The sequence below is a fragment of the Palaemon carinicauda genome, chromosome 9 (assembly GCF_036898095.1).
Source record: "Palaemon carinicauda isolate YSFRI2023 chromosome 9, ASM3689809v2, whole genome shotgun sequence".
Classification (NCBI taxonomy): domain Eukaryota; kingdom Metazoa; phylum Arthropoda; class Malacostraca; order Decapoda; family Palaemonidae; genus Palaemon; species Palaemon carinicauda.
In genome coordinates, this window is record NC_090733.1 from 131,965,316 (window position 1) to 131,978,820 (window position 13,505).

Sequence of the window (13,505 nt, forward strand, 5' to 3'; positions counted from 1 at the left end):
GGCAAGATACCTTCCAACAACGATGGGACAACATCGACGTTTATGTCTTCCCACCATTCGGTCTGATGAGAAGGGTACTCAACAAGACCAGACTATCGGTCAACCTGTCAATGACTTCCACTCAATAATCAAGGTATTTTGGGATAGGACAGTAAAGCCTGGTGAAGGTAGAGATGGATTTGTAGTAGTATGAAGAGAGATAGGAGACTACAGACTAGTATTAGTAGTAGTAATAGTTGTAGTAGCAGTTTCAGGATAAGTGATAAATTTGTCATCGTCAAATACTTGATACCTAAAGGAGTGAAAATTGCTTAGATAGTAATTTTTTCAATTAAAACCATTGGTAATAGAACAAGAGTAGGGTTTACTTTTATGAAGTGCATTTTGAATTTCATAAAGTATTTACATAGTAAGATGATGATCTAGAGAAACGATTTTCTAATGTAACCCATTACATTTGAGGTATGCAAATTCTCTTTTAATACTTCAAAAAGTATGCCTTTTGATTGGAATTTTAGCTAAAAATAAGTTCAAATAATGTTTTGCTTTAATTTGTTGTCTTTTCACATCATCAACTATATTAACATTTTCTTGAGGGAGCCTCCTGTATCTTATGCACTTCACAATTGCAATGCTGTATAATAGGATTACTTCTACTCCTGTTACCTATTGTATCAATATGAATATAGCCTCTTAACATGTTTTCTTTGTTACTGTACTTGTACAGGTGAAAAGTTGAGTGCCCCGAGTTAGGATCGTACAGATGAAAAGTTGAGTGCCCCGAGTTAGGATCGTACAGATGAAAAGTTGAGTGCCCCGAGTTAGGATCGTACAGATGAAAAGTTGAGTGCCCCGAGTTAGGATCGTACAGATGAAAAGTTGAGTGCCCCGAGTTAGGATCGTACAGATGAAAAGTTGAGTGCCCCGAGTTAGGATCGTACAGATGAAAAGTTGAGTGCCCCGAGTTAGGATCGAACTCATGACCTTCAGAATTTGAGACTGACGCCTGCCTACTGCACTATCGAGGCATTACATGTAATACACGAAAGCTATATTCGCCTTTCTATTGGCATTTAACAATATTCTGACAATTCTTTGGAGTAAACTGTTTAGTGAAGGTAATTTCGGTTAGGACAATTATGTCAGTGTCAGCAGAGGGTACAGATTTTGTGGTTTAGGGCAGAGGATTGAAAGAAGTCTAGCATTTAGTAACATACTATTAGTAATAGTACAAATATCTGGGTAAGAGATGGAAATGGTATAGTTATTTACTTGAGCTCAATTTCTATATATGTTCTGATATGGTTTCTGTCTGTAATTTATCTTTTTCGAGCCTGGAAAAGTTAAAAGTGACAAAAACAATTGTAAGAATTGAATAACAGTATTAAGTGTTGAAATGTATTTTGAATGTACCATATATTATTTCAATATTGAGGGGCCTACCAAGAGAAATTAATAACTTAGTAATAGAATTTGTATCAAGACTATAATTGTGTATCATATAAATTGTAATCACCAAAATTCAGCATAGATAACATATCCGACATTAAAAATAAAATATTTAGGAGTGTATACCCTCGTGACTGCGGCAGCTTGTGTAAGAAGTTAGGTGATATATATTTTACATTATTTTCCCATTTTATATCTTCTATATTATTTCTTTCCCCCCAAATCCATGGGAATTTAGGAATTACTTTAAAAGCCTTTGTATAATTAATGTAGGCATTTCTGGCCAGTTACCCTTTGGTTTTAAATAACCTCCCTGGCCCTTACACTGGCACTTATATCTCTAATTCTATAAAAGCACCAATCGAAAGTGATTGTAACAATGTATTGTAGAATGCTTAATCAGTGTTATAAACACACGAGTTTTACTACAATTATGTTTTTCTATTATGTGTTCATTGTAGAAAACTTTTTTTGCCCTAAGTGAAGATCAAACAAACGGCCTTCAGATTATGAGACTGACGTGCTACCTACTGCGCTATCGAGGCATTACTACAATAGATGAAAGCTATAGTCGCCTTGCTGATGCCATTAAATGCTATTCTAAGAATTACTTGAAATACAATTAATAATCAAGGTAGTTTGTGATAGGACAGTAAACCAGTGTTGATATATGTGAAGATTTACATGGGTTTGTAGTAGTTGTGTGAAGAGGGAATGGAGACTACAGACTAGTATAAGTAGTAGTAATAGTTTTAGTAGCAGTTTCAGGATCAGAGATGGATTTGACATGTTGATTTCTTAATGCCTAATTAAGTGAAAATTTCTTGAAAAGTACTTTTGAAAAATATTATCATTGGCAATAGAACAACAGTATGACTTACGTTTCGAGTTTCAAGACATATATCGTTTACATAGTAGGGTTCTGATCAAGAGAAAGGATTTTTAAATCTAACCCAATGTATTTTTGTGATTAGGCAAAAACTAAGTACAGCCTATTGAGGTATGCAAATTCTCTGACAACATTTTTTAATTGCCTACCTTTTAATTGAAATTTAATTAGAAAAAGTTCAAATGTTTTGTTTTCATTTGTTTGTCTTTTCACATCAACAACTATATTGACCATTTTTTTATGGGAAGCATTTTGTAACTTATGTAGTGTTTACAATTACAAAACTGTATAACAGGATTACTCCTACTTCTGTTACCTATACTCTCGAGAGGAATTTATTCTCTTAACATGCTTTCTATATTACTATACTTGTACAGATGAAAAGTTAAGTGCCCCGAGTGAGGATTGAACTCACGACCTTCAGATTATGAGACTGACGCGCTGCCTACTGCGCTATCGAGGCATTATATACTATATAAGAAAGCTATTTTCAAGGTGCTATTGCCATTTAATTATAATCAAAGATTTTCTTGGAATATACTCTGCAATCATTGCATTTTAAGATAGGACAATAAGGCAGCGTCAGTCGAGGGGTCAATTTTTAATGGGTTAGGAGTGAGTATTGAAAGTAAGAAATAGTGTTAAAGATATAGTAATAGGCCTAGATGTAGTCTTAGTAGTAGAAGTAGAAATTTCAAAATAAATTATGGTAATAGTGAAATTATGTGCTTGGCGTCTATATCTGTATGTGTTTTGATCTGGTTTCCTGCTATTTTTGGCGCCAATTGTCAAATGGACAAAATTCTATAAAAATCCAAATTAAGAATAATTATTATATATTGGAATGCTAAAGCCATATATAAAGCACATGAGTTTTGCTATAGTTATCTGTATTAAAATGTAATTTCATCTATTACTCAGCCTCTTCTTCCCCACATTAAGGCATCAATTGCCTGATGCGTCTTCTCCAAATCTCTTCTCTCCATATCATCCTTTACCTTATCTCACCATCTAATTCTCTGTCTCCCCCTCTAGACCTTCTACCCAAGCCCTCTTCACTCCCCACCATCCATCTGCAACACGTGCCCACACCACTCAGTTGTGACACACTTATCATCTCTGTAATTTTTACTAGCCTGGACATTTTTCTTTTTTCATCATTTTCCAATCTTTCAAGCTGTGGTATTACCATAATCCACCTCAGCATCTCTGTTCTCTCAAACTTTGTTTCCTCTTTTTGTCTTGAAGCCCAAGTTTCTGATCTGTACATTAACACTGGTCTTATTACTGCGCTATAAACTTGACTTTTACCTTGACTGGTATTTTCTTATCACATGCCACTCCTGCTACCTCCTTCCACTTTCCCCATGCTGCTTTTATCCTATTTTCAACTTCAGCCTCACATCCTCCCTCCTGATTTATAGTAAATCCCAAGTATCTATATTGTTCCACCTGTTTTATAACTGTTCCTCTACTTTCGTGTATAGCTGTCCTGTCCCTAACTTTCTTACTGCTCGCCATACCTTCAGTCTTATTCACATTTACCCTCTAGTCACCCCTTTCCAAAGTCTCTTGCCACTCTACCATCCCTCTCTGTAATTCTTCAACATTTTCAGCAGTAATCACCTCATCATCTGCATATAGCCACTCCTACAGCTCTTCATTTCTGATCCCTTCACTTAATACACCCAAGACCAACACAAATGAAAACGGGCTTAATGCTGACCCCTGGTGTATTCCAACACTAACCTCGAAGGTTTATGTTTCTCCAACAGCTGTTATTTATTTTGTCTTTGTTCCTTTGTATATCATCTATACCATTCTAACCAACTTTCCTCATCCTCAAGCACCTAAATATCACTTCTCTTGGTATTCTACCATACACCTCTAAATCTTCAAAAAAGCACAGAAAAGCTTCTGGTTCCCTCTAGTCTTTTCCTGTCATTGCCTTATCATAAAGATGGCATCCACAGTCCTCATGAATCCATATTGCTGTTTCCCAATCTTTACAATCTCTTTCACCCAATTATCTGGTACCCTCTCTAAAACTTTCAAAGCATACTCTGTTAGTTTAATCCCCCTGTAGTCGCCTCTCTGCTTGAATATAGATACCATTAGACTCTCCTCCCAGTCTTTAGGCATTATTTCCTCTTCCCATATTGCTCTCAATAAATCCGGCATCCATTCTTCATTTTGCTTAATACCTGCTTCACTTCAGTATTCCGTATCTCCATCACTGGCCATTAATCATTATGCTTCACTGTATAAAACTGTTCTGCCCCCGAGAGAGACTGAACTCGCGGCCTCCAGATCATGAGACTGACACACTACGCTACCACGGCGTCATTTTCAAAACGCGTTAGTTATTCAACAAGAACTTTAGTGTTAAGTTCTTTTGAAACAATACAAATACGCAGAGCTCACTCCTTTTCTTTACGCAAGCATCTTTTTAAATTATAATTGATGAAAGGTTCGTTGTTTTATTTCCCCGTGCGAAATCCGAAATATTACCTTCTCTTTTTACAAATGCATAAATGGGGTGTAGGTCAGGCATATTTCCCTTGTAGTGCTTGCCAGGAAGGTAATATAACTTTTAACGAATTTAATCGTAGATATTTCATCTCATGTTCTTGAAACTGAATTGACTCCAATAAGGGATAATGTTATGCCGTTAGCCCCAATCGGTGGAAAATTAATTTCAAGGCTTACTGAATGGCACGACATGGCCAACCATATTTGGTTATTCATTAGAGATTGATTTTAGCCACCTAAAAGAATAACCATGACTCACAAGATCACAAACTCACAAGTAAATGATGATCGCAATGCCTGCGTTGTGTATACGATATGGTAATAAATAAATACAGTATTTACAACAGAAAGAAATATATATTACAGTTACTAAATCCTAGAAGTTTGTCGTATCTTTTAACGGTAATTTTTGTTCTATATTACTCGGAACTTCTGCACTCTGCCATGATTATGAGCCGTTTGTTATGACATTGTGATTCATAAACATGAACAGTTTAATATACCTTGAATTTTCTATATGGAGATGATGAAACTTGGCTCGAAATAATATAATACAATGGCATTATGTGACTTCCATGTTGTTTTCATTCTTTACATTCTTGCAGTAACTATAACTCTTTTTCTATTAGTAGAATTGCAACTCGGATTGTGTCATTATTGCACGGAGGCAGATAGGGAAAGATAACATGAATACGTTTCGTGGGACACAGCAGAATTTATCTTCTTTTATCTCTGAAACTGTGAATCAAGATATGTGTTATTGCCGTGTAAGACTAGTAGCTTAAGCGTCTGTATCATGCATACTGATATATATATATATATATATATATATATATATATATATATATATATATATATAGAGAGAGAGAGAGAGAGAGAGAGAGAGAGAGAGAGAGAGAGAGAGAGAGAGAGAGATAGAGAGAGAGATTTTCGCCTTTTCATCCGAGATCGAGTGGCTTTGATGGGTATCAATCTGGTAGCTATCATAAATTTTCATTGAATAATATTCCTAGCCATAGGAACATTTTCCTTTCAGTGTTTGGCCCGGCATGGTCGACCCACTACGAGGTACCTTGTACAGTAAATATTTTTCTGTTTAGGTCAACATACGCCCGACGGATTTTTCGGGAAACGGTATAAGACACTTGTCAAATTTCCCTTCAAGGTATTCAATTCTGGTCACGTACAATGTAATGAGAATTTGTGTGAATGTGTGTGTGTGCAATTTTTGAAGAGAAAGAGAGAAAGGTGTATCTATACAATAAATAGAAAATGTTGCAAACGCTAAAAGAAAACCAGCATGCTTTAGAATTGCTTTGATAAGTTCTCAGCTATGAAAAGTAGAGAAACACAAATGTCACAAAGGTGACTGTAATACTCTTAACTTAATTGCCGTTATTTAGCCATGTCAGGGAGAGAGATAGAGGTAAATAAAAGCGTAAAACATCAAAATGTAGAATAGGGAATGTGTTCTCACTTTAACACAGTCTCGAGGATTTCGTAGCTGCAAGTCAACAAAAGGAGATTTAAGTGAATAAACAACCTTTGGTAAGTATCACAAAATGGCCTTTTAAATGTCCCTTAAGTGCCTCGATAGCGCAGTAGGCAGCGCGTCAGTCTCATAATCTGAAGGTCGTGAGTTCGATCCTCACTCGGGGCAAGAGTTTTTCTAATTTAACAGGTTCTTGGTCTTAGAAAAAGAACTTAGGATACGTTTATGTTCAGTCTTATCTATTAGTGTCCTATGAATGTGTATAGATCAAAGGGTTGAATTATGTGATCTTAGACAAAATTCATAAGATATTCTGAAAAGTAGTTGCTGAATCATTTGGAACTTTTATACGGATTCATGGTCTTAGAAAAGAACTTATGATAAGTTTCCTATTGAATCCTATCTGTTAGTGTCCTATGAGTTTGTGTAGATCAAAATGTTGAATTTTCCTAGGCAAAATTCGGTGCCGTTATAGTATGTGGCCTACCTTTCGAGTGTGGCCTACGGAATTTTGTCTCTGATATAGTATGTGGCCTACATACTGTTATTACGAATATTGATCATGTAAGTACACATGGATTTCAGTATTTAACTATGTAGTTAATGTTAATGTTGTGTAAGGGGGGGGGGTCGGCCCCCCCGGGTAAGGACACGGCTTTTAGCATAGGTTAGGTGGGTTTTTTAAGTTAGCTTCTCCCGTCGTACTCGTAGGTAAGGACACGGCTTTTAGCATAGGTTAGGTGGGTTTTTTAAGTTAGCTTCTCCCGTCGTACTCGTAGGTAAGGACACGGCTTTTAGCATAGGTTAGGTGGGTTTTTTAAGTTAGCTTCTCCCGTCGTACTCGTAGGTAAGGACACGGCTTTTAGCATAGGTTAGGTGGGTTTTTTAAGTTAGCTTCTCTAAGGTAGGACACATTCAAACCGGCTTAGGTAGGACACATTCAAACCGGGTAGGCCACATACTATAACAGATCCAAAAAGGTAGGCCACATACTATAACGGCACCCAAAATTCTTACATGTCTTATTACCGGTTCTCGATAAGATAATCTGAAAAGCAGTTTATGAATCATTTGGAACTTTTATGCCATTTCATTTTAGGGTAGGAATAAATATGCAGTGGAATAAGGCAAGAGTCTTGGCAAGCTTTTCCAAGACGGTGTTAGATAATGATCTCATTAACTTCAAAAGAAAATCAAGTTGTGGGGTACTGCAAAAATTAAGTGTTCCTCTTATCCTTTGTTTGTGTCATTATTTTCGTTTCTCTGTTGTTATTCTACAGACACATTTCAATACCACTCATTATTATTATTATTATTATTATTATTATTATTATTATTATTATTATTAGCTATATACAACCGTAGTTGGAAAAGCAGGATGCTATAAGCCCAGGCTTTCCAACAGGGAAAATAGCCTAATGGGGAAAGAAAAAAAGGAAATAAATAAACTACAAGAGAAGTAATGAACAATTAAAATATTTTAAGAACAGTAACTATGTTAGGATAAATCTTTCATATATAAACTATAAACACGTCAAAAAAAAGCAAATAAATAGAAGAATATATAAGATTAATAACTTATGTTTTCACAGTCACTGTGACGTCATAAAATAAATGATATTCGCATCGTGGGTTTTGTTAGAATGCAGAGCGTTAATGCTATTATATTTCCACATCCTTTGATGTCATTTTAGGGTCTGCGTGTACCAGTATCTTTATAATGAGACAAATTGCAGAGTAATGAGGAGGATTTATATTGCAGCTTTTCAACACGTGCTGCACATACGCCATAGTTGAGTTTGAGCTTCCAATAGCCTCTTATGCAAGTTATAAAGGCAGAAATATATATATATATATATATATATATATATATATATATATATATATATATACATATATACACATACATACATATACCAAAGGCACTTCCCCCAATTTTTGGGGGTAGCCGACATCAACAAATGAAACAAAACAAAAAAGGGGACCTCTACTCTCTACGTTCCTTCAGCCTAACCAGGGACTACCGAGTTCTGCTGGTACTGCTAGGGTGCCACAGCCCAACCTCCCACATTATCCACCACAGATGAAGCTTCATAATGCTGAATCCCCTACTGCTGCTACCTCCACGGTTATCTAAGGCACCGGAGGAAGCAGCAGGGCCTACCGGAACTGCGTCATAATCGCTCGCCATTCATTCCTATTTCTAGCACGCTCTCTTGCCTCTCTCACATCTATCCTCCTATCACCCAGAGCTTTCTTCACACCATCCATCCACCCAAACCTTGGCCTTCCTCTTGTACTTCTCCCATCAACTCTTGCATTCATCACCTTCTTTAGCAGACAACCATTTTCCATTCTCTCAACATGGCCAAACCACCTCAACACATTCATATCCACTCTAGCCGCTAACTCATTTCTTACACCCGTTCTCTCCCTCACCACTTCGTTCCTAACCCTATCTACTCGAGATACACCAGCCATACTCCTTAGACACTTCATCTCAAACACATTCAATTTCTGTCTCTCCATCACTTTCATTCCCCACAACTCCGATCCATACATCACAGTTGGTACAATCACTTTCTCATATAGAACTCTCTTTACATTCATGCCCAACCCTCTATATTTTACTACTCCCTTAACTGCCCCCAACACTTTGCAACCTTCATTCACTCTCTGACGTACATCTGCTTCCACTCCACCATTTGCTTAAGCAACAGACCCCAAGTACTTAAACTGATCCACCTCCTCAAGTAACTCTCCATTCAACATGACATTCAACCTTGCACCACCTTCCCTTCTAGTACATCTCATAACCTTACTCTTACCCGCATTAACTCTCAACTTCCTTCTCTCACACACCCTTCCAAATTCTGTCACTAGTCGGTCAAGCTTCTCTTCTGTGTCTGCTACCAGTACAGTATCATCCGCAAACAACAACTGATTTACCTCCTATTCATGGTCATTCTCGCCTACCAGTTTTAATTCTCGTCCAAGCACTCGAGCATTCACCTCTCTCACCACTCCATCAACATACAAGTTAAACAACCACGGCGACATCACACATCCCTGTCTCAGCCCCACTCTCACCGGAAACCAATCACTCACTTCATTTCCTATTCTAACACATGCTTTACTACCTTTGTAGAAACTTTTCACTGCTTGCAACAACCTTCCACAAACTCCATATAACCTCATCACATTCCACATTGCTTCCCTATCAACTCTATCATATGCTTTCTCCAGATCCATAAACGCAACATACACCTCCTTACCTTTTGCTAAATATTTCTCGCATATCTGACTAACTGTAAAAATCTGATTCATACAACCCCTACCTCTTCTAAAACCACCCTGTACTTCCAAGATTGCATTCTCTGTTTTATCCTTAATCCTATTAATCATTACTCTACCATACACTTTTCCAACTACACTCAACAAACTAATAACTCTTGAATTACAACACTCATGCACATCTCCCTTACCCTTATATAGTGGTACAATACATGCACAAACCCAATCTACTGGTACCATTGACAACACAAAACACACATTAAACAATCTCACCAACCATTCAAGTACAGTGACACCCCCTTCCTTCAACATCCCAGCTTTCACACCATCCATACCAGATGCTTTTCCTACTCTCGTTTCATCTAGTGCTCTCCTCACTTCCTCTATTGTAATCTCTCTCTCATTCTCATCTCCCATCACTGGCACCTCAACACCTGGAACAGCAATTATATCTGCCTCCCTATTATCCTCAACATTCAGCAAACTTTCAAAATATTCCGCCCACCTTTTCCTTGCCTCCTCTCCTTTTAACAACCTTCCATTTCCATCTTTCGCTGTCTCTTCAATTCTTGCGCCAGCCTTCCTTACTCTCTTCACTTTCCAAAACTTCTTCTTATTTTTTTTACTAACTTCCACTCCTCCTCTAAATTACCAGTTTCTCTTACTCTCACCTCGTCATATGCCATTTTCAACCTTTCCTGATATTTACTTTTTACCCCCGGTTTTATTAGCTCTTCAACCCTCACTAGCTCCCTTTCACATCCACCTACTCTATTCCCCCACTCTTTTGCTACAACTAATTTTCCTTCCACCAAAAAATGATCAGACATACCGTTAGCCATACCCCTAAACACGTGCACGTCTTTCAATCTTCCAAACATATATATATATATATATATATATATATATATGTGTGTGTGTGTGTGTGTGTGTGTGTATTTACTGTATTTACAAGTAATTATGAGAAAAAAGAACGTTATAATAATTACGAAAAGAAGGATAATATTGTATATTTTTTCTTCTCAAATATCTACAAATACCAGTTTAACATTAGAAATGTTATTTGTTACAAACCTAAAAGAAAAAAAAATTCTATAAAAATTCATTAATCTCTTTTTCGCCAGACAGTAAAATGAATATTGGTAATGCACAAATTAAAAAGAATAAAGCAAAAATATTGTTTTTCCCATTTTTCCTCCTATTTATCGCGAGCACATCCATGAATATAATAAAAAAAAATTGGCCTTTACTACACTGATTAACATTGATGTACTGTGGTAATACCATATAACATAAGTAATGTTTACAATATGAAGTACTATATTACAATTAGATTATAGTGTTGTGATTCAGTATGGTTAGCCAATTACTGGAGTTAGGATAGTGCCAGATTCACACAGTAGATAGACCTCTGGATAGAGGAAGTTCCCCTGTCCCGTAGCCGTGTTTACGCCCCCTTTTTATGTCACTTTTATACGGGTTTTATGTCTGGTTTTTGGAAGTAATGAGTCTAGGGGAGGACGGACCTGTTAGTTCCGACTATCAACACGCCGTTCGCACTGTCCGGATATCTCCTCTGGACGTATGATAATATACTACGGGCAGGTAGGAAGGTAAGGTCCATTTTTACGGCGTAGTATATGGGCTCTTAAAACTTAAGGGTTATGGCTATATAGAGCCCTAACTGGAAGAGGAATAGGGCCTATTTAATGAAGTTTTGCGCTTCCTGAAGGTAATCTAGCTGACGATGTTGGCGTCGGAGGAGTCTCTATTTCTTTTCCATACTGCTTTGTTATTTATGATAGTTCTGATTCGGTAATTAAACAGAGGTGTGTGCAGGTAGCTTCTGTTTTTTTCTTTCTTTTTCTTATTGTGAAAGACAGAGATTATTGGATTTTCGACGATTTATCTTGAAATATGGTTACCTTTCTTACGGGCTTAGTTATTTTTTAAAGGATATTCATGGTTTTGCTGGTCATGATTCTTTGACATGAAAAAATATTAGGTATTAAATGTTATTGTACCTGGTGCTTTGTTGTGAAAAGTCACTTATTTAGTCAGTCGGATTGGTTTATTTGTTCTACACGTAGTTCAGTAAGTGATTCTTGACAATACTTTTAAGCATAACTCAATCGGTCATATAATTACTGATTAAATTACCTTTGTTTTATTTCATATATTAATCATCACTTAAGATGTCTAAGGATTTATTGTTTTGCCAAGAGTTATTTTACCAATATATTTCTTCCCATTCTTACTGATGCAGGTTGGATATTTTCTTCAGGAAATGGAACCATTTCACACTTTGTCATTAGGCCTCCCTCTGGTTTATTGTTTTCCCAATACCAATTGCGAGCTCCTTTTCGTCAGATCGCCTCTTCTCTATAATTCTGTAACCATTTGTAATTTTTCCCTATAAAAATAAACCTTAGAATCATAAATAATTTTTGCTAATAAAATCTCATAATTCATACGCATTGCTAACTTTGGAAATTTGGTCTTTATAGTACCAGTTTTATTTTCTGTTCCAACTAGTGTGAAATGCAATCAAATAGTGTGAAATTCAATCAAATAGTGTGAAATTCAATCAAATGGTGTGAAATTCAATCAAATGGTGTGAAATTCCATTATATTTGCTAATACCATTGAAGCCTTTGTGATAAAGATAAAACTAGAATAATGTTAGTGGAACACTTAGGCGATTATTAACTATGAACAAATGGTTTAACATAGTTAGAAAAATTAAAAATGATGTTAATAAAGATTTAGTACATTGATGGTAAGGAAAGTTACGAGTATTTTGTCTCGAATTTCGTAAAAGAGGAAAACTGAAGGAGAAAGAGAAATGCAAGAGCGGGGGAGGGGGGGGGGGGGCGTGTCTATCATAAATGCAAATGGCACACTACTATTCTTAGAGCCTAATGATTCAATCACTGTTCTAATTACTTCCTCTTTCATTCCCTTCCTTCCTTATCCAATTTTACCCTCAACTCCCCGTTGCCTTTTCTCGTCTCTAAATTCTAATGACGAGATTGAAAAACCTGCCATAACAGTATGAACTGTTGTGATTGCCAAACCGTGAACTGTTGTGATTGCCAAACCATGAACTGTTGTGATTGCCAAACCATGAACTGGTGTGATTGCTTGCTCGTCAGAGAAGCAAAAGACTGGTCGATTGTGTTGACAACTCCATTAATTCCGCACAATTTCGGTCTCGTTTCGATTTCCATATTTCTGTTCTGTATTTTTTTCCTCTTCCTGTTATAGCCCTGTCAGGGATCTCTCTCTCTCTCTCTCTCTCTCTCTCTCTCTCTCTCTCTCTCTCTCTCTCTCTCTCTCTCTCTCTCTCTCTCTCTCTCTCTCTCTCTCTCTACATGGGTTCCCCTAGATGGTGAGGAAAATAAACCCCCGTTGGGACTCATTAGTTGAAAAACAAAAGAAAAATAATTTGTATTTTTATTATATTCACCAAAAATGGCATCCATATCCGAAGGCAGACCCATTGTTAATTTGATTTGATTATACGGTGTAAGTTTAGAACTTAATTTACATTTGAAGGTTATCTGTTAATTGTGTGGAGAGAGGGGGGGGGGGAAGTTGATGGGTCTATTCACCCACTTCCCCCTCCTACCGTTCCAACATCCCACAAAGATTAATTAGGTTTCATTTCCATTACAACTATTGGGATGGGACAGATATATTTGGAGATTCAGCCTAACTTATTTTATGTTCATACACTTAATGCGGAATATAGAGAGAGACGTGGTAGATTAGTAATTCACTCGAACACAAAATTTTAGTTAGTTCTTTTTGTAATAGCCTTGCTGCAATTGGCTGTTTGATTGCGTG

At 36.7% G+C, this 13,505-nt stretch overlaps 1 long non-coding RNA gene and 2 other non-coding genes across 3 annotated transcripts in view; 2 read left to right on the top strand and 1 right to left on the bottom strand.

Annotated features, from left to right (window-relative positions):
* Positions 1–13,505, top strand: part of LOC137646875 (uncharacterized) — a 375,240-nt gene that overhangs the window by 318,217 nt on the left and 43,518 nt on the right. The window lies entirely within an intron of this gene.
* TRNAM-CAU (transfer RNA methionine (anticodon CAU)) lies at positions 2,729–2,801 on the bottom strand. Its single transcript has one exon. It is a non-coding gene; the product is annotated as a tRNA-Met (tRNA).
* On the top strand, positions 6,458–6,530 carry TRNAM-CAU (transfer RNA methionine (anticodon CAU)). Its single transcript has one exon. It is a non-coding gene; the product is annotated as a tRNA-Met (tRNA).